At 40.0% G+C, this 26,452-nt stretch overlaps 1 long non-coding RNA gene across 1 annotated transcript; it reads left to right on the top strand.

Moving 5' to 3' along the window:
* Nucleotides 1–5,703: 5,703 nt before the first annotated feature.
* On the top strand, nt 5,704–10,027 carry LOC141545579 (uncharacterized). Its single transcript, XR_012483074.1, has 3 exons — nt 5,704–5,726; nt 8,672–8,779; nt 9,459–10,027. It is a non-coding gene; the product is annotated as an uncharacterized LOC141545579 (long non-coding RNA).
* Nucleotides 10,028–26,452: the final 16,425 nt, after the last annotated feature.

Raw genomic sequence — 26,452 nt, 5'->3', positions numbered from 1 at the left:
TAGTGAAATATACGACCCCTAGTAAGTATGTAATATATGTTTGCTCCTTGTTTAATTGAGCTTTGCTGATTGAGTAGTCTAAGGAAGATGGATGAGGTGGGCTACCAGATGAATGATATGGTCACAAAGGACACAGGGACCAGAAACTGGGGACATGAGTAGAAGCACCAGCGGGAAAGGGAGCCAAGCCCACATATTGCTCTTGGGATGGAGCCTAGGGTTTGGCTGCAAAGCAGAAGGAGCTAGGGCCACGGTTAAGACCCCAGACCGCTTCATCCGGTACCTTTCATCATGTAGAATTTGGAAAACACCCCATTGAACGCTGCAGATCTAGAATCCCCTTGTTAATTAGGCCAGGGTTGTCTGTACAAGACAAGATCTGTTTCAATCTCGCCTCTATTTTGCTGACCTGTTGCCTCAGTTTCTTTAACTGAGAGAGTGGATATTAGCACCTACCTCCCAGTGATGTTCAGGAGAGAATATGTGTAAAGTGCTTAGCACAGTGCTTGGTACATAGGAGTTTAATAAATGCTTGTTTCCTTAATAAATATTGGTAAATCGGAAGTGATTCGAAGTGGAAAAATGGCAGAGCTACCAAGGAAAAACTCCAACAGTTCTTGCCCTCAAGAAGGTGGTTTTCTGTAGATGAGACCCTCCAAGCCCAAGCCCAGAAGTGGAAAGCCCAAGATGGAGGATGAGAAGGTGCTGTCAGAGAGCAATCCAGACCTCCTCCTCTTCCACCCCCTGGGAGGATTCCCAAGGCCAAGCTAAGGACTAGCTCTGGAAGCCGGCTTGACTGGCTTGTCCAGGGTCTTCTGGGGCCCTTCAGGCAATTAAGGCTGCATCCTGCTTGGGAGTTAGTTTGGTTTCATTTTCTTGCCAGAGCCTGTACATCAATTCCCAAGAGGTATTGTTCCAGCTTTATCAATCAGTGCAAACATCTTTTGTGGCTAACCTGACGTTTGCCACTATCTATGGAATCAAATCAGACGGGGTTTTCCCATCTCCAATCTTGCCGTCTCCAGAGCACCCATTTGCTTTTCTAGCACTCTTACTATCCCCCTTCTTCATCCAGGGGATTTAGGTTCCCAGCTTCTGAAGAAAGGTTAGATTTTCAGAAACAGAAGTTTGACATTTCAGTCATATAGATTATAATGAGCACAAGTCAGGCAGAAGAAACTTCAAAGGGGGAATGGGGGGCTCTAGCACAAGCCTGTGGGGACACCAATTATTTTCTGGCTCAGCCTTCCCCTAGAGCTGAGGGGAAGCACCTGGATGCAAATCTCTAAGCCAGTCCCTTGTCATTCTGAATTGCCCTCCTGGTGTAGAATGGCTGCTCTGCTCCTCCAGGAAGATCCAGAAGACTTCAGCAGGGCCAGTTCCGAGCTTCTCTGGAACTTCTCTGGCTAGAACACAACAGCCCTGCTGCTTGTTAACCCCCACTACCTCTTTGCTCCCAGATTTTCAGACGGTCCCCAGCCTCTGATGGCAAAGGGCCTGCTTACAGTTTTTTCACAATCTCAAAGAAGAACAAATCTGCCTCCCTCTCTTATTCCCAAACCCAGATAGGATAGCCAGCTTTACCCATCAGCAGTATGGGCTAGCTGCAAATAAGGGAAAAATGTTGTTTACCCAATAAGTTTGCCAACAAGTATTTCTTTAGGATTAACCAGCTGGCAAATATAATCATCAGATAGTAAAGAAGAAACTGGGAAATATCACTAATCATGTGGGAGCTGAAAGAATGACAACTTGAAACTTTTGGAAACAGAAAAAAAACATTTTTTATTTTTAAAAACACATCAAACTCAGAAACATCATCTCTCCCCTTCCCCCCACCAGTACAATAAACTCCAAAGTATAGATATCAAAACTCCCCAACAATCAAACTCAGAAACATCCTCTCTCCCCTTCCCCCCACCAGTGCAATAAACTCCAAAGTATAGATCAAAACTCCCCAACAACAATCTAAATCCCGTTTCAAGTAGATTTCCAAAGACATGTTTTCAATATCGCCAGAATCTGGTCACTCTGGCTTCAGTATCTCCTTTGCTTCAGTATTGGCTTATAGGTTGCCTGAAAAGATAAAATGTTAAAGCATAAGTGAAAGATATGTGTCCATTTGATATACTGGAAAAACCATCCACGAACTGCAATATTTGGGGGGGGGTTCTATGTATATTTTAATCCAGCTATTCATTCTCTTCTGCCTATAAATCTCTTTTCTACTTCTAAATCCCTTTTTTTAATCTAAATATCTCTTTTCTACCTATAAATGGCTTTTCTTCCTATAGAGCTATTTGCTACCTATAAATCACTTTTCTTCCTATAAATCACTTTTCTACCTATAAACTTTTCTACTATAAATCTATCTTTTCACTTATCTATCCATCATTATCGTTTTAACTATGCATTAAGTGTATCTATTCAATCTATTTGTTTATCTTCTCTATCCCATTCATCCATCACCAGGAATCTATGTATCTAGTCTATCAGTCTATTAGTCCACTCATGCATTCTTCTATTCACATACTACTCCCTTTTCCTGTCAGGATCCAACTGGGTTGTTGGGAAGAGAACATCACCTTTAAGTCAGAAAACTTTGGGTGTTCTCCGGCATGTCACAATGAGCATCACACAATGAGGTCTCCATGGACAAGGTAAGCAAGTCAATTGCTCATCTGATGAGGATTGTGCTCAGGCTTTATGCGCAAGTCTTCTTTTAACAATATTTTTTAGGAAACCTCTTTATTTAGAAAACATATGGACTTCCGGACAAAGGAGTAGTGGCAGTAGTAGGACGTGGAGGCGTAGAAGAAGTAGGAGTAGTATGAGTAGTAACAGTAATAGGAAGAGGAATAAAAGTAGTGATAGAAGTAGTAAAAAGAGTAGTAATGATAAAAGTAATAGTAATGGTAGTAGTACTAATAATAATAGGAGTAGGAATAATAGTAGTAGAAGAAGTAGTAATAGCAACAGTAATAATGATAGGAATAGGAGTGACACTAGTAGGAGTAGGAGTAGCAGTAGCAGTAGGAGTAATAGTAATAGTAAAAGTGGTAGTAGAAATAATAGTAGTGGTAGTAAAAGGAGTATTAATAGTAATAGGAGCAATGATAGTACTAGTAGCAGGAGGAAGAGATCTAGAAGGAATAATAACAATAATAAGAGTGGCAGTAATTGTAGTAGTTGGTGGAAGAGTAATAGTAGTAATCGTAGGAGTAATACTAATAGGAGTAGGAAGAGGAGTAATAGTAGAAATAGTAGTAATAATAATAGGGGTAAGAGTACAAGTAATAATAGTAGTAGTAAGAGAATTATCTGACCTTTACACAGTGCTTCACCATCTCCCGAATTCTATAGATCATCTCCTCAAATGCTACCCCTAAGGCTCAGACCAAGTCTTGTGGGAACAGCCAGACTCTCCCATCCTTGGGCCAGGGAGATGCATGTCCTGTTATTTCGGGTTCGGTACCTGTGTTCCAGGCTTCAGGGAAGAAACGAGATCTTTCAACATTTTGGCTTCTGATATCGTCACCCCACCAACCACAAAGAGGATCTGGAGTGGATGGTCACCGGGATGAGGGCGGCTCACCTCTAACAGTCACCACAACAAGGATGGGGTCAGCCCTCAGAAAAGAATGCCAGGTTAATGTTGCTACAAATGAACTATATAAAATCCAAGAGAAAATATATGACTCATTAATGATCAAATACAGATCTTACATTAGGACACAATGTTGCTAGATTTTCACTGTGGAATCACAATTTTAGAACTGGAAATGTAGTTTCCTAGTGGTCATGGAGCTCAACTATCTCATTTAACATGTGAGAAAACTGAGGCTCAGGGAGTTTAAAGTGATAATATAAAGTCATGAAAGTAAGAAATAAACAGCAGAGCAAAATACCACTTGTTTAATGTTACTTTATTACAGTGTCTTTCCCCTACCCCATCCCACCACTTTTTTTTTTTTAAGAGTAAAAATGTTTAGTTATAGGTTAGAAGATTGGAGTATGGAAATATACACACACATATATGGACACCCATACACCCATATATAATGAACACTTAGAGGTAACACGATAGTATTAACAGGATCTGTTTGAATCTTGTCTCTGCCACTTACAACTTGTATGCGCTTGAACAATATATTAACTATACTAAACCTCCTTGTGTCTCAGTGACTTTCTTTGTAAAATATGGAAGTAGAAACCCTGAAATATTGCTGCCAGCTCAAAATCCACGATGCTGTGACTCTACTTGAAAACAAATAGTTCTCAGAGGCTTATCCTCTGTGGAGCAAACATGATTGTATCATTCCCAATTTACAGAGGAGGAAATTGAGGCAAACACAGATTAAGTGACTTGCCCAGAGTCCTACAGCTGGTGTTTGAAATCAGTTGCTGATTCAAGGGAGGTCCAACAGTGTTATCCACTGAACCAGCCAGCTGCCTATAATTTTAGAAAAAGTCTTCATCTATATGTAATTGAATTTAACAAGCATTTATGAAACCTCTAATATGAGCAAGTCATCTTTTTTCTGGGAACCAGCCATAGGATGAGGAAAAAGAAAAGAGTTTCCGAACTAAAAGAATTTGCTTTTGTTTGTTTGTTTGCTTTTAAGTGTAGGCTCTCTATTTCCCAGATTATTTGTACTTCTAGTTTATATATAGGGCTAGTCAGCAACCAGGCCCTACCTTGATCTCCTATTAACACTGACTGCAGGAGGGAAGCTGCAGGTACATTATCTCTATGTAGATGCTTTACCTTCATGAACAGGTTAAATCCCGTTTTAAGTCGATCCCGAGGCTTAAGATGCGTTCAATATCGCCAGCATCTGGTCACAACTGGTTCAGTATCTCCTCTGCTTCAGCAGTGGCTTATAGGATGCCTGAAAAGGTAAAATGTTACAGCATAAGTGAAAGATAAGTGTCCAATTGATCTACTAGAATAACCATCCACAAAATGCAATTTTGGGGGGGCGTGGGGGAAGAGGGGAAGAAAGAGAAGTCAACAATTTCCCAAGCCAGATAGAAAGCAACCATTTTAGCTTCTATAATATTGAAGAATAAAATATAATAGTTTAATACTGACGTGAAGGCAGTCTCAATCTATGACAGCAGCCCTTGGTATCATGCTGATGAGGGCCCAAATGGATCTCTCTCTCCAGTAATTTATTTACTGATTTACCTAACCCTCCATTGACTCCTTCATTATCTATGTATAATTTAAGGCAGCTATTCATTCTCTTCTGCCTATAAATCTATTTTCTACCTATAAATCTCGTTTCTTCTCCTAAATCACTTTTTTAACTATATATATATCTCTTTTCTACCTATGTATCGCTTTTTTCATATAAATCTCTTTTCTAACTATAAATCACTTTTTTTTCCTATAAATATCTTTTCTACCTATAAACTTTTCTACTATAAATCTATCTTTTCACTTATCTACCCATCATTATCTATTTAACTATGCATCAAATGTATCTATTGAATCTATTTGTTTACCCTATCTATCCCATCTATCTATCAGCACTTATCTATGTATCTAGTCTATTAGTCTATTTGTCCACTCATCTATTCTTCTATTCACATACTACTCCCTTGGCTGTCAGGATCCAACTGGGTTGTTGGGGAGAGAACATCCCCTTTAAGTCAGAAAACCTTGGGTGTTCTCAGGCGTGTCACAATGGGCATGACACAATGAGGTCTCCATGGAGAAGGTAAGCAAAACAAATGCTCATCAGATGAGGGTAGTGCTCACCTGGTATGTGGGTTTTTTTTCTTTTTAAAAATTGTTTGAGGAAAGCTTTTTATTTACAAAACATATGAAGGGGTAAGTTTTTAACACTGACCCTTGCAAAACCTTCTCTTCCAACTTTTCCCCTCCTTCCTTCCACCTCTTCCCCTAGATGACAGGGAAGATGACAGGGGATTCACATGTTAAATATATGAAAATATATGCTTAATCCAATGTATGTAAAAATATTTATACAATTATCTTGCTTATGCATAGATTGTCTTCCTAGTTCTTTTTGTTGACATCATTTTCCCCAATAGAATATAAACTTTGCGGGCAAGACCATTTTGTTTTTACCTTTATGTCTCCAGGGTCTAGTGAAATATACGACCCCTAGTAAGTATGTAATATATGTTTGCTCCTTGTTTAATTGAGCTTTGCTGATTGAGTAGTCTAAGGAAGATGGATGAGGTGGGCTACCAGATGAATGATATGGTCACAAAGGACACAGGGACCAGAAACTGGGGACATGAGTAGAAGCACCAGCGGGAAAGGGAGCCAAGCCCACATATTGCTCTTGGGATGGAGCCTAGGGTTTGGCTGCAAAGCAGAAGGAGCTAGGGCCACGGTTAAGACCCCAGACCGCTTCATCCGGTACCTTTCATCATGTAGAATTTGGAAAACACCCCATTGAACGCTGCAGATCTAGAATCCCCTTGTTAATTAGGCCAGGGTTGTCTGTACAAGACAAGATCTGTTTCAATCTCGCCTCTATTTTGCTGACCTGTTGCCTCAGTTTCTTTAACTGAGAGAGTGGATATTAGCACCTACCTCCCAGTGATGTTCAGGAGAGAATATGTGTAAAGTGCTTAGCACAGTGCTTGGTACATAGGAGTTTAATAAATGCTTGTTTCCTTAATAAATATTGGTAAATCGGAAGTGATTCGAAGTGGAAAAATGGCAGAGCTACCAAGGAAAAACTCCAACAGTTCTTGCCCTCAAGAAGGTGGTTTTCTGTAGATGAGACCCTCCAAGCCCAAGCCCAGAAGTGGAAAGCCCAAGATGGAGGATGAGAAGGTGCTGTCAGAGAGCAATCCAGACCTCCTCCTCTTCCACCCCCTGGGAGGATTCCCAAGGCCAAGCTAAGGACTAGCTCTGGAAGCCGGCTTGACTGGCTTGTCCAGGGTCTTCTGGGGCCCTTCAGCCAATTAAGGCTGCATCCTGCTTGGGAGTTAGTTTGGTTTCATTTTCTTGCCAGAGCCTGTACATCAATTCCCAAGAGGTATTGTTCCAGCTTTATCAATCAGTGCAAACATCTTTTGTGGCTAACCTGACCTTTGCCACTATCTATGGAATCAAATCAGACGGGGTTTTCCCATCTCCAATCTTGCCGTCTCCAGAGCACCCATTTGCTTTTCTAGCACTCTTACTATCCCCCTTCTTCATCCAGGGGATTTAGGTTCCCAGCTTCTGAAGAAAGGTTAGATTTTCAGAAACAGAAGTTTGACATTTCAGTCATATAGATTATAATGAGCACAAGTCAGGCAGAAGAAACTTCAAAGGGGGAATGGGGGGCTCTAGCACAAGCCTGTGGGGACACCAATTATTTTCTGGCTCAGCCTTCCCCTAGAGCTGAGGGGAAGCACCTGGATGCAAATCTCTAAGCCAGTCCCTTGTCATTCTGAATTGCCCTTCTGGTGTAGAATGGCTGCTCTGCTCCTCCAGGAAGATCCAAAAGACTTCAGCAGGGCCAGTTCCGAGCTTCTCTGGAACTTCTCTGGCTAGAACACAACAGCCCTGCTGCTTGTTAACCCCCACTACCTCTTTGCTCCCAGATTTTCAGACGGTCCCCAGCCTCTGATGGCAAAGGGCCTGCTTACAGTTTTTTCACAATCTCAAAGAAGAACAAATCTGCCTCCCTCTCTTATTCCCAAACCCAGATAGGATAGCCAGCTTTACCCATCAGCAGTATGGGCTAGCTGCAAATAAGGGAAAAATGTTGTTTACCCAATAAGTTTGCCAACAAGTATTTCTTTAGGATTAACCAGCTGGCAAATATAATCATCAGATAGTAAAGAAGAACCTGGGAAATATCACTAATCATGTGGGAGCTGAAAGAATGACAACTTGAAACTTTTGGAAACAGAAAAAAAACATTTTTTATTTTTAAAAACACATCAAACTCAGAAACATCATCTCTCCCCTTCCCCCCACCAGTACAATAAACTCCAAAGTATAGATATCAAAACTCCCCAACAATCAAACTCAGAAACATCCTCTCTCCCCTTCCCCCCACCAGTGCAATAAACTCCAAAGTATAGATCAAAACTCCCCAACAACAATCTAAATCCCGTTTCAAGTAGATTTCCAAAGACATGTTTTCAATATCGCCAGAATCTGGTCACTCTGGCTTCAGTATCTCCTTTGCTTCAGTACTGGCTTATAGGTTGCCTGAAAAGATAAAATGTTAAAGCATAAGTGAAAGATATGTGTCCATTTGATATACTGGAAAAACCATCCACAAACTGCAATATTTTGGGTGGGGGTTGTATGTATATTTTAATCCAGCTATTCATTCTCTTCTGCCTATAAATCTCTTTTCTACTTCTAAATCCCTTTTTTTAATCTAAAAATCTCTTTTCTACCTATAAATGGCTTTTCTTCCTATAGAGCTGTTTGCTACCTATAAATCACTTTTCTTCCTATAAATCACTTTTCTACCTATAAACTTTTCTACTATAAATCTATCTTTTCACTTATCTATCCATCATTATCTTTTTAACTATGCATCAAGTGTATCTATTCAATCTATTTGTTTATCTTCTCTATCCCATTCATCCATCACCAGGAATCTATGTATCTAGTCTATCAGTCTATTAGTCCACTCATGCATTCTTCTATTCACATACTACTCCCTTTTCCTGTCAGGATCCAACTGGGTTGTTGGGAAGAGAACATCACCTTGAAGTCAGAAAACTTTGGGTGTTCTCCGGCATGTCACAATGAGCATCACACAATGAGGTCTCCATGGCCAAGGTAAGCAAGTCAACTGCTCATCTGATGAGGATTGTGCTCAGGCTTTATGCGCAAGTCTTCTTTTAACAATATTTTTTAGGAAACCTCTTTATTTAGAAAACATATGGACTTCCGGACAAAGGAGTAGTGGCAGTAGTAGGAGGTGGAGGCGTAGAAGAAGTAGGAGTAGTATGAGTAGTAACAGTAATAGGAAGAGGAATAAAAGTAGTGATAGAAGTAGTAAAAAGAGTAGTAATGATAAAAGTAATAGTAATGGTAGTAGTACTAATAATAATAGGAGTAGGAATAATAGTAGTAGAAGAAGTAGTAATAGCAACAGTAATAATGATAGGAATAGGAGTGACACTAGTAGGAGTAGGAGTAGCAGTAGCAGTAGGAGTAATAGTAATAGTAAAAGTAGTAGTAGAAATAATAGTAGTAGTGGTAGTAAAAGGAGTATTAATAGGAATAGGAGCAATGATAGTACTAGTAGCAGGAGGAAGAGATCTAGAAGGAATAATAACAATAATAAGAGTGGCAGTAATTGTAGTAGTTGGTGGAAGAGTAATAGTAGTAATCGTAGGAGTAATACTAATAGGAGTAGGAAGAGGAGTAATAGTAGAAATAGTAGTAATAATAATAGGGGTAAGAGTACAAGTAATAATAGTAGTAGTAAGAGAATTATCTGACCTTTACACAGTGCTTCACCATCTCCCGAATTCTATAGATCATCTCCTCAAATGCTACCCCTAAGGCTCAGACCAAGTCTTGTGGGAACAGCCAGACTCTCCCATCCTTGGGCCAGGGAGATGCATGTCCTGTTATTTCGGGTTCGGTACCTGTGTTCCAGGCTTCAGGGAAGAAACGAGATCTTTCAACATTTTGGCTTCTGATATTGTCACCCCACCAACCACAAAGAGGATCTGGAGTGGATGGTCACCGGGATGAGGGCGGCCCACCTCTAACAGTCACCACAACAAGGATGGGGTCAGCCCTCAGAAGGGAATGCCAGGTTAATGTTGCTACAAATGAACTATATAAAATCCAAGAGAAAATATATGACTCATTAATGATCAAATACAGATCTTACATTAGGACACAATGTTGCTAGATTTTCACTGTGGAATCACAATTTTAGAACTGGAAATGTAGTTTCCTAGTGGTCATGGAGCTCAACTATCTCATTTAACATGTGAGGAAACTGAGGCTCAGGGAGTTTAAAGTGATAATATAAAGTCATGAAATTAAGAAATAAACAGCAGAGCAAAATACCACTTGTTTAATGTTACTTTATTACAGTGTCTTTCCCCTACCCCATCCCACCACTTTTTTTTTTTTAAGAGTAAATATGTTTAGTTATAGGTTAGAAGATTGGAGTATGGAAATATACACACACACATATATGGACACCCATACACCCATATATAATGAACACTTAGAGGTAACACGATAGTATTAACAGGATCTGTTTGAATCTTGTCTCTGCCACTTACAACTTGTATGCGCTTGAACAATATATTAACTATACTAAACCTCCTTGTGTCTCAGTGACTTTCTTTGTAAAATTTGGAAGTAGAAACCCTGAAATATTGCTGCCAGCTCAAAATCCACGATGCTGTGACTCTACTTGAAAACAAATAGTTCTCAGAGGCTTATCCTCTGTGGAGCAAACATGATTGTATCATTCCCAATTTACAGAGGAGGAAATTGAGGCAAACACAGATTAAGTGACTTGCCCAGAGTCCTACAGCTGGTGTTTGAAATCAGTTGCTGATTCAAGGGAGGTCCAACAGTGTTATCCACTGAACCAGCCAGCTGCCTATAATTTTAGAAAAAGTCTTCATCTATATGTAATTGAATTTAACAAGCATTTATGAAACCTCTAATATGAGCAAGTCATCTTTTTTCTGGGAACCAGCCATAGGATGAGGAAAAAGAAAATAGTTTCCGAACTAAAAGAATTTGCTTTTGTTTGTTTGTTTGCTTTTAAGTGTAGGCTCTCTATTTCCCAGATTATTTGTACTTCTAGTATATATATATAGGGCTAGTCAGCAACCAGGCCCTACCTTGATCTCCTATTAACACTGACTGCAGGAGGGAAGCTGCAGGTACATTATCTCTATGTAGATGCTTTACCTTCATGAACAGGTTAAATCCCGTTTTAAGTCGATCCCGAGGCTTAAGATGCGTTCAATATCGCCAGCATCTGGTCACAACTGGTTCAGTATCTCCTCTGCTTCAGCAGTGGCTTATAGGATGCCTGAAAAGGTAAAATGTTACAGCATAAGTGAAAGATATGTGTCCAATTGATCTACTAGAATAACCATCCACAAAATGCAATTTTGGGGGGGCGTGGGGGAAGAGGGGAAGAAAGAGAAGTCAACAATTTCCCAAGCCAGATAGAAAGCAACCATTTTAGCTTCTATAATATTGAAGAATAAAATATAATAGTTTAATACTGACGTGAAGGCAGTCTCAATCTATGACAGCAGCCCTTGGTATCATGCTGATGAGGGCCCAAATGGATCTCTCTCTCCAGTAATTTATTTACTGATTTACCTAACCCTCCATTGACTCCTTCATTATCTATGTATAATTTAAGGCAGCTATTCATTCTCTTCTGCCTATAAATCTCTTTTCTACCTATAAATCTCGTTTCTTCTCCTAAATCACTTTTTTAACTATATATATCTCTTTTCTACCTATGTATCGCTTTTTTCATATAAATCTCTTTTCTAACTTTTTTTTTCCTATAAATATCTTTTCTACCTATAAACTTTTCTACTATAAATCTATCTTTTCACTTATCTACCGATCATTATCTATTTAACTATGCATCAAGTGTATCTATTGAATCTATTTGTTTACCCTATCTATCCCATCTATCTATCAGCACTTATCTATGTATCTAGTCTATTAGTCTATTTGTCCACTCATCTATTCTTCTATTCACATACTACTCCCTTGGCTGTCAGGATCCAACTGGGTTGTTGGGGAGAGAACATCCCCTTTAAGTCAGAAAACCTTGGGTGTTCTCAGGCGTGTCACAATGGGCATGACACAATGAGGTCTCCATGGAGAAGGTAAGCAAAGCAAATGCTCATCAGATGAGGGTAGTGCTCACCTGGTATGTGGGTTTTTTTTCTTTTTAAAAATTGTTTGAGGAAAGCTTTTTATTTACAAAACATATGAAGGGGTAAGTTTTTAACACTGACCCTTGCAAAACCTTCTCTTCCAACTTTTCCCCTCCTTCCTTCCACCTCTTCCCCTAGATGACAGGGAAGATGACAGGGGATTCACATGTTAAATATATGAAAATATATGCTTAATCCAATGTATGTAAAAATATTTATACAATTATCTTGCTTATGCATAGATTGTCTTCCTAGTTCTTTTTGTTGACATCATTTTCCCCAATAGAATATAAACTTTGCGGGCAAGACCATTTTGTTTTTACCTTTATGTCTCCAGGGTCTAGTGAAATATACGACCCCTAGTAAGTATGTAATATATGTTTGCTCCTTGTTTAATTGAGCTTTGCTGATTGAGTAGTCTAAGGAAGATGGATGAGGTGGGCTACCAGATGAATGATATGGTCACAAAGGACACAGGGACCAGAAACTGGGGACATGAGTAGAAGCACCAGCGGGAAAGGGAGCCAAGCCCACATATTGCTCTTGGGATGGAGCCTAGGGTTTGGCTGCAAAGCAGAAGGAGCTAGGGCCACGGTTAAGACCCCAGACCGCTTCATCCGGTACCTTTCATCATGTAGAATTTGGAAAACACCCCATTGAACGCTGCAGATCTAGAATCCCCTTGTTAATTAGGCCAGGGTTGTCTGTACAAGACAAGATCTGTTTCAATCTCGCCTCTATTTTGCTGACCTGTTGCCTCAGTTTCTTTAACTGAGAGAGTGGATATTAGCACCTACCTCCCAGTGATGTTCAGGAGAGAATATGTGTAAAGTGCTTAGCACAGTGCTTGGTACATAGGAGTTTAATAAATGCTTGTTTCCTTAATAAATATTGGTAAATCGGAAGTGATTCGAAGTGGAAAAATGGCAGAGCTACCAAGGAAAAACTCCAACAGTTCTTGCCCTCAAGAAGGTGGTTTTCTGTAGATGAGACCCTCCAAGCCCAAGCCCAGAAGTGGAAAGCCCAAGATGGAGGATGAGAAGGTGCTGTCAGAGAGCAATCCAGACCTCCTCCTCTTCCACCCCCTGGGAGGATTCCCAAGGCCAAGCTAAGGACTAGCTCTGGAAGCCGGCTTGACTGGCTTGTCCAGGGTCTTCTGGGGCCCTTCAGCCAATTAAGGCTGCATCCTGCTTGGGAGTTAGTTTGGTTTCATTTTCTTGCCAGAGCCTGTACATCAATTCCCAAGAGGTATTGTTCCAGCTTTATCAATCAGTGCAAACATCTTTTGTGGCTAACCTGACGTTTGCCACTATCTATGGAATCAAATCAGACGGGGTTTTCCCATCTCCAATCTTGCCGTCTCCAGAGCACCCATTTGCTTTTCTAGCACTCTTACTATCCCCCTTCTTCATCCAGGGGATTTAGGTTCCCAGCTTCTGAAGAAAGGTTAGATTTTCAGAAACAGAAGTTTGACATTTCAGTCATATAGATTATAATGAGCACAAGTCAGGCAGAAGAAACTTCAAAGGGGGAATGGGGGGCTCTAGCACAAGCCTGTGGGGACACCAATTATTTTCTGGCTCAGCCTTCCCCTAGAGCTGAGGGGAAGCACCTGGATGCAAATCTCTAAGCCAGTCCCTTGTCATTCTGAATTGCCCTTCTGGTGTAGAATGGCTGCTCTGCTCCTCCAGGAAGATCCAAAAGACTTCAGCAGGGCCAGTTCCGAGCTTCTCTGGAACTTCTCTGGCTAGAACACAACAGCCCTGCTGCTTGTTAACCCCCACTACCTCTTTGCTCCCAGATTTTCAGACGGTCCCCAGCCTCTGATGGCAAAGGGCCTGCTTACAGTTTTTTCACAATCTCAAAGAAGAACAAATCTGCCTCCCTCTCTTATTCCCAAACCCAGATAGGATAGCCAGCTTTACCCATCAGCAGTATGGGCTAGCTGCAAATAAGGGAAAAATGTTGTTTACCCAATAAGTTTGCCAACAAGTATTTCTTTAGGATTAACCAGCTGGCAAATATAATCATCAGATAGTAAAGAAGAAACTGGGAAATATCACTAATCATGTGGGAGCTGAAAGAATGACAACTTGAAACTTTTGGAAACAGAAAAAAAACATTTTTTATTTTTAAAAACACATCAAACTCAGAAACATCATCTCTCCCCTTCCCCCCACCAGTACAATAAACTCCAAAGTATAGATATCAAAACTCCCCAACAATCAAACTCAGAAACATCCTCTCTCCCCTTCCCCCCACCAGTGCAATAAACTCCAAAGTATAGATCAAAACTCCCCAACAACAATCTAAATCCCGTTTCAAGTAGATTTCCAAAGACATGTTTTCAATATCGCCAGAATCTGGTCACTCTGGCTTCAGTATCTCCTTTGCTTCAGTACTGGCTTATAGGTTGCCTGAAAAGATAAAATGTTAAAGCATAAGTGAAAGATATGTGTCCATTTGATATACTGGAAAAACCATCCACAAACTGCAATATTTTGGGTGGGGGTTGTATGTATATTTTAATCCAGCTATTCATTCTCTTCTGCCTATAAATCTCTTTTCTACTTCTAAATCCCTTTTTTTAATCTAAAAATCTCTTTTCTACCTATAAATGGCTTTTCTTCCTATAGAGCTGTTTGCTACCTATAAATCACTTTTCTTCCTATAAATCACTTTTCTACCTATAAACTTTTCTACTATAAATCTATCTTTTCACTTATGTATCCATCATTATCTTTTTAACTATGCATCAAGTGTATCTATTCAATCTATTTGTTTATCTTCTCTATCCCATTCATCCATCACCAGGAATCTATGTATCTAGTCTATCAGTCTATTAGTCCACTCATGCATTCTTCTATTCACATACTACTCCCTTTTCCTGTCAGGATCCAACTGGGTTGTTGGGAAGAGAACATCACCTTGAAGTCAGAAAACTTTGGGTGTTCTCCGGCATGTCACAATGAGCATCACACAATGAGGTCTCCATGGCCAAGGTAAGCAAGTCAACTGCTCATCTGATGAGGATTGTGCTCAGGCTTTATGCGCAAGTCTTCTTTTAACAATATTTTTTAGGAAACCTCTTTATTTAGAAAACATATGGACTTCCGGACAAAGGAGTAGTGGCAGTAGTAGGAGGTGGAGGCGTAGAAGAAGTAGGAGTAGTATGAGTAGTAACAGTAATAGGAAGAGGAATAAAAGTAGTGATAGAAGTAGTAAAAAGAGTAGTAATGATAAAAGTAATAGTAATGGTAGTAGTACTAATAATAATAGGAGTAGGAATAATAGTAGTAGAAGAAGTAGTAATAGCAACAGTAATAATGATAGGAATAGGAGTGACACTAGTAGGAGTAGGAGTAGCAGTAGCAGTAGGAGTAATAGTAATAGTAAAAGTGGTAGTAGAAATAATAGTAGTAGTGGTAGTAAAAGGAGTATTAATAGGAATAGGAGCAATGATAGTACTAGTAGCAGGAGGAAGAGATCTAGAAGGAATAATAACAATAATAAGAGTGGCAGTAATTGTAGTAGTTGGTGGAAGAGTAATAGTAGTAATCGTAGGAGTAATACTAATAGGAGTAGGAAGAGGAGTAATAGTAGAAATAGTAGTAATAATAATAGGGGTAAGAGTACAAGTAATAATAGTAGTAGTAAGAGAATTATCTGACCTTTACACAGTGCTTCACCATCTCCCGAATTCTATAGATCATCTCCTCAAATGCTACCCCTAAGGTTCAGACCAAGTCTTGTGGGAACAGCCAGACTCTCCCATCCTTGGGCCAGGGAGATGCATGTCCTGTTATTTCGGGTTCGGTACCTGTGTTCCAGGCTTCAGGGAAGAAACGAGATCTTTCAACATTTTGGCTTCTGATATTGTCACCCCACCAACCACAAAGAGGATCTGGAGTGGATGGTCACCGGGATGAGGGCGGCCCACCTCTAACAGTCACCACAACAAGGATGGGGTCAGCCCTCAGAAGGGAATGCCAGGTTAATGTTACTACAAATGAACTATATAAAATCCAAGAGAAAATATATGACTCATTAATGATCAAATACAGATCTTACATTAGGACACAATGTTGCTAGATTTTCACTGTGGAATCACAATTTTAGAACTGGAAATGTAGTTTCCTAGTGGTCATGGAGCTCAACTATCTCATTTAACATGTGAGGAAACTGAGGCTCAGGGAGTTTAAAGTGATAATATAAAGTCATGAAAGTAAGAAATAAACAGCAGAGCAATATACCACTTGTTTAATGTTACTTTATTACAGTGTCTTTCCCCTACCCCATCCCACCACTTTTTTTTTTTTAAGAGTAAATATGTTTAGTTATAGGTTAGAAGATTGGAGTATGGAAATATACACACACATATATGGACACCCATACACCCATATATAATGAACACTTAGAGGTAACACGATAGTATTAACAGGATCTGTTTGAATCTTGTCTCTGCCACTTACAACTTGTATGCGCTTGAACAATATATTAACTATACTAAACCTCCTTGTGTCTCAGTGACTTTCTTTGTAAAATTTGGAAGTAGAAACCCTGAAATATTGCTGCCAGCTCAAAATCCACGATGCTGTGACTCTACTTGAAAACAAATAGTTCTCAGAGGCTTATCCTCTGTGGAGCAAACATGATTGTATCATTCCCAATTTACAGAGGAGGAAATTGAGGCAAACACAGATTAAGTGACTTGCCCAGAGTCCTACAGCTGGTGTTTGAAATCAGTTGCTGATTCAAGGGAGGTCCAACAGTGTTATCCACTGAACCAGCCAGCTGCCTATAATTTTAGAAAAAGTCTTCATCTATATGTAATTGAATTTAACAAGCATTTATGAAACCTCTAATATGAGCAAGTCATCTTTTTTCTGGGAACCAGCCATAGGATGAGGAAAAAGAAAATAGTTTCCGAACTAAAAGAATTTGCTTTTGTTTGTTTGTTTGCTTTTAAGTGTAGGCTCTCTATTTCCCAGATTATTTGTACTTCTAGTATATATATATAGGGCTAGTCAGCAACCAGGCCCTACCTTGATCTCCTATTAACACTGACTGCAGGAGGGAAGCTGCAGGTACATTATCTCTATGTAGATGCTTTACCTTCATGAACAGGTTAAATCCCGTTTTAAGTCGATCCCGAGGCTTAAGATGCGTTCAATATCGCCAGCATCTGGTCACAACTGGTTCAGTATCTCCTCTGCTTCAGCAGTGGCTTATAGGATGCCTGAAAAGGTAAAATGTTACAGCATAAGTGAAAGATATGTGTCCAATTGATCTACTAGAATAACCATCCACAAAATGCAATTTTGGGGGGGCGTGGGGGAAGAGGGGAAGAAAGAGAAGTCAACAATTTCCCAAGCCAGATAGAAAGCAACCATTTTAGCTTCTATAATATTGAAGAATAAAATATAATAGTTTAATACTGACGTGAAGGCAGTCTCAATCTATGACAGCAGCCCTTGGTATCATGCTGATGAGGGCCCAAATGGATCTCTCTCTCCAGTAATTTATTTACTGATTTACCTAACCCTCCATTGACTCCTTCATTATCTATGTATAATTTAAGGCAGCTATTCATTCTCTTCTGCCTATAAATCTCTTTTCTACCTATAAATCTCGTTTCTTCTCCTAAATCACTTTTTTAACTATATATATCTCTTTTCTACCTATGTATCGCTTTTTTCATATAAATCTCTTTTCTAACTATAAATCACTTTTTTTTTCCTATAAATATCTTTTCTACCTATAAACTTTTCTACTATAAATCTATCTTTTCACTTATCTACCGATCATTATCTATTTAACTATGCATCAAGTGTATCTATTGAATCTATTTGTTTACCCTATCTATCCCATCTATCTATCAGCACTTATCTATGTATCTAGTCTATTAGTCTATTTGTGCACTCATCTATTCTTCTATTCACATACTACTCCCTTGGCTGTCAGGATCCAACTGGGTTGTTGGGGAGAGAACATCCCCTTTAAGTCAGAAAACCTTGGGTGTTCTCAGGCGTGTCACAATGGGCATGACACAATGAGGTCTCCATGGAGAAGGTAAGCAAAGCAAATGCTCATCAGATGAGGGTAGTGCTCACCTGGTATGTGGGTTTTTTTTTCTTTTTAAAAATTGTTTGAGGAAAGCTTTTTATTTACAAAACATATGAAGGGGTAAGTTTTTAACACTGACCCTTGCAAAACCTTCTCTTCCAACTTTTCCCCTCCTTCCTTCCACCTCTTCCCCTAGATGACAGGGAAGATGACAGGGGATTCACATGTTAAATATATGAAAATATATGCTTAATCCAATGTATGTAAAAATATTTATACAATTATCTTGCTTATGCATAGATTGTCTTCCTAGTTCTTTTTGTTGACATCATTTTCCCCAATAGAATATAAACTTTGCGGGCAAGACCATTTTGTTTTTACCTTTATGTCTCCAGGGTCTAGTGAAATATACGACCCCTAGTAAGTATGTAATATATGTTTGCTCCTTGTTTAATTGAGCTTTGCTGATTGAGTAGTCTAAGGAAGATGGATGAGGTGGGCTACCAGATGAATGATATGGTCACAAAGGACACAGGGACCAGAAACTGGGGACATGAGTAGAAGCACCAGCGGGAAAGGGAGCCAAGCCCACATATTGCTCTTGGGATGGAGCCTAGGGTTTGGCTGCAAAGCAGAAGGAGCTAGGGCCACGGTTAAGACCCCAGACCGCTTCATCCGGTACCTTTCATCATGTAGAATTTGGAAAACACCCCATTGAACGCTGCAGATCTAGAATCCCCTTGTTAATTAGGCCAGGGTTGTCTGTACAAGACAAGATCTGTTTCAATCTCGCCTCTATTTTGCTGACCTGTTGCCTCAGTTTCTTTAACTGAGAGAGTGGATATTAGCACCTACCTCCCAGTGATGTTCAGGAGAGAATATGTGTAAAGTGCTTAGCACAGTGCTTGGTACATAGGAGTTTAATAAATGCTTGTTTCCTTAATAAATATTGGTAAATCGGAAGTGATTCGAAGTGGAAAAATGGCAGAGCTACCAAGGAAAAACTCCAACAGTTCTTGCCCTCAAGAAGGTGGTTTTCTGTAGATGAGACCCTCCAAGCCCAAGCCCAGAAGTGGAAAGCCCAAGATGGAGGATGAGAAGGTGCTGTCAGAGAGCAATCCAGACCTCCTCCTCTTCCACCCCCTGGGAGGATTCCCAAGGCCAAGCTAAGGACTAGCTCTGGAAGCCGGCTTGACTGGCTTGTCCAGGGTCTTCTGGGGCCCTTCAGCCAATTAAGGCTGCATCCTGCTTGGGAGTTAGTTTGGTTTCATTTTCTTGCCAGAGCCTGTACATCAATTCCCAAGAGGTATTGTTCCAGCTTTATCAATCAGTGCAAACATCTTTTGTGGCTAACCTGACCTTTGCCACTATCTATGGAATCAAATCAGACGGGGTTTTCCCATCTCCAATCTTGCCGTCTCCAGAGCACCCATTTGCTTTTCTAGCACTCTTACTATCCCCCTTCTTCATCCAGGGGATTTAGGTTCCCAGCTTCTGAAGAAAGGTTAGATTTTCAGAAACAGAAGTTTGACATTTCAGTCATATAGATTATAATGAGCACAAGTCAGGCAGAAGAAACTTCAAAGGGGGAATGGGGGGCTCTAGCACAAGCCTGTGGGGACACCAATTATTTTCTGGCTCAGCCTTCCCCTAGAGCTGAGGGGAAGCACCTGGATGCAAATCTCTAAGCCAGTCCCTTGTCATTCTGAATTGCCCTTCTGGTGTAGAATGGCTGCTCTGCTCCTCCAGGAAGATCCAAAAGACTTCAGCAGGGCCAGTTCCGAGCTTCTCTGGAACTTCTCTGGCTAGAACACAACAGCCCTGCTGCTTGTTAACCCCCACTACCTCTTTGCTCCCAGATTTTCAGACGGTCCCCAGCCTCTGATGGCAAAGGGCCTGCTTACAGTTTTTTCACAATCTCAAAGAAGAACAAATCTGCCTCCCTCTCTTATTCCCAAACCCAGATAGGATAGCCAGCTTTACCCATCAGCAGTATGGGCTAGCTGCAAATAAGGGAAAAATGTTGTTTACCCAATAAGTTTGCCAACAAGTATTTCTTTAGGATTAACCAGCTGGCAAATATAATCATCAGATAGTAAAGAAGAAACTGGGAAATATCACTAATCATGTGGGAGCTGAAAGAATGACAACTTGAAACTTTTGGAAACAGAAAAAAAACATTTTTTATTTTTAAAAACACATCAAACTCAGAAACATCATCTCTCCCCTTCCCCCCACCAGTACAATAAACTCCAAAGTATAGATATCAAAACTCCCCAACAATCAAACTCAGAAACATCCTCTCTCCCCTTCCCCCCACCAGTGCAATAAACTCCAAAGTATAGATCAAAACTCCCCAACAACAATCTAAATCCCGTTTCAAGTAGATTTCCAAAGACATGTTTTCAATATCGCCAGAATCTGGTCACTCTGGCTTCAGTATCTCCTTTGCTTCAGTACTGGCTTATAGGTTGCCTGAAAAGATAAAATGTTAAAGCATAAGTGAAAGATATGTGTCCATTTGATATACTGGAAAAACCATCCACAAACTGCAATATTTTGGGTGGGGGTTGTATGTATATTTTAATCCAGCTATTCATTCTCTTCTGCCTATAAATCTCTTTTCTACTTCTAAATCCCTTTTTTTAATCTAAAAATCTCTTTTCTACCTATAAATGGCTTTTCTTCCTATAGAGCTGTTTGCTACCTATAAATCACTTTTCTTCCTATAAATCACTTTTCTACCTATAAACTTTTCTACTATAAATCTATCTTTTCACTTATCTATCCATCATTATCTTTTTAACTATGCATCAAGTGTATCTATTCAATCTATTTGTTTATCTTCTCTATCCCATTCATCCATCACCAGGAATCTATGTATCTAGTCTATCAGTCTATTAGTCCACTCATGCATTCTTCTATTCACATACTACTCCCTTTTCCTGTCAGGATCCAACTGGGTTGTTGGGAAGAGAACATCACCTTGAAGTCAGAAAACTTTGGGTGTTCTCCGGCATGTCACAATGAGCATCACACAATGAGGTCTCCATGGCCAAGGTAAGCAAGTCAACTGCTCATCTGATGAGGATTGTGCTCAGGCTTTATGCGCAAGTCTTCTTTTAACAATATTTTTTAGGAAACCTCTTTATTTAGAAAACATATGGACTTCCGGACAAAGGAGTAGTGGCAGTAGTAGGAGGTGGAGGCGTAGAAGAAGTAGGAGTAGTATGAGTAGTAACAGTAATAGGAAGAGGAATAAAAGTAGTGATAGAAGTAGTAAAAAGAGTAGTAATGATAAAAGTAATAGTAATGGTAGTAGTACTAATAATAATAGGAGTAGGAATAATAGTAGTAGAAGAAGTAGTAATAGCAACAGTAATAATGATAGGAATAGGAGTGACACTAGTAGGAGTAGGAGTAGCAGTAGCAGTAGGAGTAATAGTAATAGTAAAAGTGGTAGTAGAAATAATAGTAGTAGTGGTAGTAAAAGGAGTATTAATAGGAATAGGAGCAATGATAGTACTAGTAGCAGGAGGAAGAGATCTAGAAGGAATAATAACAATAATAAGAGTGGCAGTAATTGTAGTAGTTGGTGGAAGAGTAATAGTAGTAATCGTAGGAGTAATACTAATAGGAGTAGGAAGAGGAGTAATAGTAGAAATAGTAGTAATAATAATAGGGGTAAGAGTACAAGTAATAATAGTAGTAGTAAGAGAATTATCTGACCTTTACACAGTGCTTCACCATCTCCCGAATTCTATAGATCATCTCCTCAAATGCTACCCCTAAGGCTCAGACCAAGTCTTGTGGGAACAGCCAGACTCTCCCATCCTTGGGCCAGGGAGATGCATGTCCTGTTATTTCGGGTTCGGTACCTGTGTTCCAGGCTTCAGGGAAGAAACGAGATCTTTCAACATTTTGGCTTCTGATATTGTCACCCCACCAACCACAAAGAGGATCTGGAGTGGATGGTCACCGGGATGAGGGCGGCCCACCTCTAACAGTCACCACAACAAGGATGGGGTCAGCCCTCAGAAGGGAATGCCAGGTTAATGTTACTACAAATGAACTATATAAAATCCAAGAGAAAATATATGACTCATTAATGATCAAATACAGATCTTACATTAGGACACAATGTTGCTAGATTTTCACTGTGGAATCACAATTTTAGAACTGGAAATGTAGTTTCCTAGTGGTCATGGAGCTCAACTATCTCATTTAACATGTGAGGAAACTGAGGCTCAGGGAGTTTAAAGTGATAATATAAAGTCATGAAAGTAAGAAATAAACAGCAGAGCAATATACCACTTGTTTAATGTTACTTTATTACAGTGTCTTTCCCCTACCCCATCCCACCACTTTTTTTTTTTTAAGAGTAAATATGTTTAGTTATAGGTTAGAAGATTGGAGTATGGAAATATACACACACATATATGGACACCCATACACCCATATATAATGAACACTTAGAGGTAACACGATAGTATTAACAGGATCTGTTTGAATCTTGTCTCTGCCACTTACAACTTGTATGCGCTTGAACAATATATTAACTATACTAAACCTCCTTGTGTCTCAGTGACTTTCTTTGTAAAATTTGGAAGTAGAAACCCTGAAATATTGCTGCCAGCTCAAAATCCACGATGCTGTGACTCTACTTGAAAACAAATAGTTCTCAGAGGCTTATCCTCTGTGGAGCAAACATGATTGTATCATTCCCAATTTACAGAGGAGGAAATTGAGGCAAACACAGATTAAGTGACTTGCCCAGAGTCCTACAGCTGGTGTTTGAAATCAGTTGCTGATTCAAGGGAGGTCCAACAGTGTTATCCACTGAACCAGCCAGCTGCCTATAATTTTAGAAAAAGTCTTCATCTATATGTAATTGAATTTAACAAGCATTTATGAAACCTCTAATATGAGCAAGTCATCTTTTTTCTGGGAACCAGCCATAGGATGAGGAAAAAGAAAATAGTTTCCGAACTAAAAGAATTTGCTTTTGTTTGTTTGTTTGCTTTTAAGTGTAGGCTCTCTATTTCCCAGATTATTTGTACTTCTAGTATATATATATAGGGCTAGTCAGCAACCAGGCCCTACCTTGATCTCCTATTAACACTGACTGCAGGAGGGAAGCTGCAGGTACATTATCTCTATGTAGATGCTTTACCTTCATGAACAGGTTAAATCCCGTTTTAAGTCGATCCCGAGGCTTAAGATGCGTTCAATATCGCCAGCATCTGGTCACAACTGGTTCAGTATCTCCTCTGCTTCAGCAGTGGCTTATAGGATGCCTGAAAAGGTAAAATGTTACAGCATAAGTGAAAGATATGTGTCCAATTGATCTACTAGAATAACCATCCACAAAATGCAATTTTGGGGGGGCGTGGGGGAAGAGGGGAAGAAAGAGAAGTCAACAATTTCCCAAGCCAGATAGAAAGCAACCATTTTAGCTTCTATAATATTGAAGAATAAAATATAATAGTTTAATACTGACGTGAAGGCAGTCTCAATCTATGACAGCAGCCCTTGGTATCATGCTGATGAGGGCCCAAATGGATCTCTCTCTCCAGTAATTTATTTACTGATTTACCTAACCCTCCATTGACTCCTTCATTATCTATGTATAATTTAAGGCAGCTATTCATTCTCTTCTGCCTATAAATCTCTTTTCTACCTATAAATCTCGTTTCTTCTCCTAAATCACTTTTTTAACTATATATATCTCTTTTCTACCTATGTATCGCTTTTTTCATATAAATCTCTTTTCTAACTATAAATCACTTTTTTTTTCCTATAAATATCTTTTCTACCTATAAACTTTTCTACTATAAATCTATCTTTTCACTTATCTACCGATCATTATCTATTTAACTATGCATCAAGTGTATCTATTGAATCTATTTGTTTACCCTATCTATCCCATCTATCTATCAGCACTTATCTATGTATCTAGTCTATTAGTCTATTTGTGCACTCATCTATTCTTCTATTCACATACTACTCCCTTGGCTGTCAGGATCCAACTGGGTTGTTGGGGAGAGAACATCCCCTTTAAGTCAGAAAACCTTGGGTGTTCTCAGGCGTGTCACAATGGGCATGACACAATGAGGTCTCCATGGAGAAGGTAAGCAAAGCAAATGCTCATCAGATGAGGGTAGTGCTCACCTGGTATGTGGGTTTTTTTTTCTTTTTAAAAATTGTTTGAGGAAAGCTTTTTATTTACAAAACATATGAAGGGGTAAGTTTTTAACACTGACCCTTGCAAAACCTTCTCTTCCAACTTTTCCCCTCCTTCCTTCCACCTCTTCCCCTAGATGACAGGGAAGATGACAGGGGATTCACATGTTAAATATATGAAAATATATGCTTAATCCAATGTATGTAAAAATATTTATACAATTATCTTGCTTATGCATAGATTGTCTTCCTAGTTCTTTTTGTTGACATCATTTTCCCCAATAGAATATAAACTTTGCGGGCAAGACCATTTTGTTTTTACCTTTATGTCTCCAGGGTCTAGTGAAATATACGACCCCTAGTAAGTATGTAATATATGTTTGCTCCTTGTTTAATTGAGCTTTGCTGATTGAGTAGTCTAAGGAAGATGGATGAGGTGGGCTACCAGATGAATGATATGGTCACAAAGGACACAGGGACCAGAAACTGGGGACATGAGTAGAAGCACCAGCGGGAAAGGGAGCCAAGCCCACATATTGCTCTTGGGATGGAGCCTAGGGTTTGGCTGCAAAGCAGAAGGAGCTAGGGCCACGGTTAAGACCCCAGACCGCTTCATCCGGTACCTTTCATCATGTAGAATTTGGAAAACACCCCATTGAACGCTGCAGATCTAGAATCCCCTTGTTAATTAGGCCAGGGTTGTCTGTACAAGACAAGATCTGTTTCAATCTCGCCTCTATTTTGCTGACCTGTTGCCTCAGTTTCTTTAACTGAGAGAGTGGATATTAGCACCTACCTCCCAGTGATGTTCAGGAGAGAATATGTGTAAAGTGCTTAGCACAGTGCTTGGTACATAGGAGTTTAATAAATGCTTGTTTCCTTAATAAATATTGGTAAATCGGAAGTGATTCGAAGTGGAAAAATGGCAGAGCTACCAAGGAAAAACTCCAACAGTTCTTGCCCTCAAGAAGGTGGTTTTCTGTAGATGAGACCCTCCAAGCCCAAGCCCAGAAGTGGAAAGCCCAAGATGGAGGATGAGAAGGTGCTGTCAGAGAGCAATCCAGACCTCCTCCTCTTCCACCCCCTGGGAGGATTCCCAAGGCCAAGCTAAGGACTAGCTCTGGAAGCCGGCTTGACTGGCTTGTCCAGGGTCTTCTGGGGCCCTTCAGCCAATTAAGGCTGCATCCTGCTTGGGAGTTAGTTTGGTTTCATTTTCTTGCCAGAGCCTGTACATCAATTCCCAAGAGGTATTGTTCCAGCTTTATCAATCAGTGCAAACATCTTTTGTGGCTAACCTGACGTTTGCCACTATCTATGGAATCAAATCAGACGGGGTTTTCCCATCTCCAATCTTGCCGTCTCCAGAGCACCCATTTGCTTTTCTAGCACTCTTACTATCCCCCTTCTTCATCCAGGGGATTTAGGTTCCCAGCTTCTGAAGAAAGGTTAGATTTTCAGAAACCAAAGTTTGACATTTCAGTCATATAGATTATAATGAGCACAAGTCAGGCAGAAGAAACTTCAAAGGGGGAATGGGGGGCTCTAGCACAAGCCTGTGGGGACACCAATTATTTTCTGGCTCAGCCTTCCCCTAGAGCTGAGGGGAAGCACCTGGATGCAAATCTCTAAGCCAGTCCCTTGTCATTCTGAATTGCCCTCCTGGTGTAGAATGGCTGCTCTGCTCCTCCAGGAAGATCCAGAAGACTTCAGCAGGGCCAGTTCCGAGCTTCTCTGGAACTTCTCTGGCTAGAACACAACAGCCCTGCTGCTTGTTAACCCCCACTACCTCTTTGCTCCCAGATTTTCAGACGGTCCCCAGCCTCTGATGGCAAAGGGCCTGCTTACAGTTTTTTCACAATCTCAAAGAAGAACAAATCTGCCTCCCTCTCTTATTCCCAAACCCAGATAGGATAGCCAGCTTTACCCATCAGCAGTATGGGCTAGCTGCAAATAAGGGAAAAATGTTGTTTACCCAATAAGTTTGCCAACAAGTATTTCTTTAGGATTAACCAGCTGGCAAATATAATCATCAGATAGTAAAGAAGAAACTGGGAAATATCACTAATCATGTGGGAGCTGAAAGAATGACAACTTGAAACTTTTGGAAACAGAAAAAAAACATTTTTTATTTTTAAAAACACATCAAACTCAGAAACATCATCTCTCCCCTTCCCCCCACCAGTACAATAAACTCCAAAGTATAGATATCAAAACTCCCCAACAATCAAACGCAGAAACATCCTCTCTCCCCTTCCCCCCACCAGTGCAATAAACTCCAAAGTATAGATCAAAACTCCCCAACAACAATCTA

This window comes from Sminthopsis crassicaudata, chromosome 6 (genome assembly GCF_048593235.1).
Source record: "Sminthopsis crassicaudata isolate SCR6 chromosome 6, ASM4859323v1, whole genome shotgun sequence".
Taxonomy (NCBI): Eukaryota; Metazoa; Chordata; class Mammalia; order Dasyuromorphia; family Dasyuridae; genus Sminthopsis; species Sminthopsis crassicaudata.
This window is presented reverse-complemented; position numbering and strand designations above follow the sequence as displayed.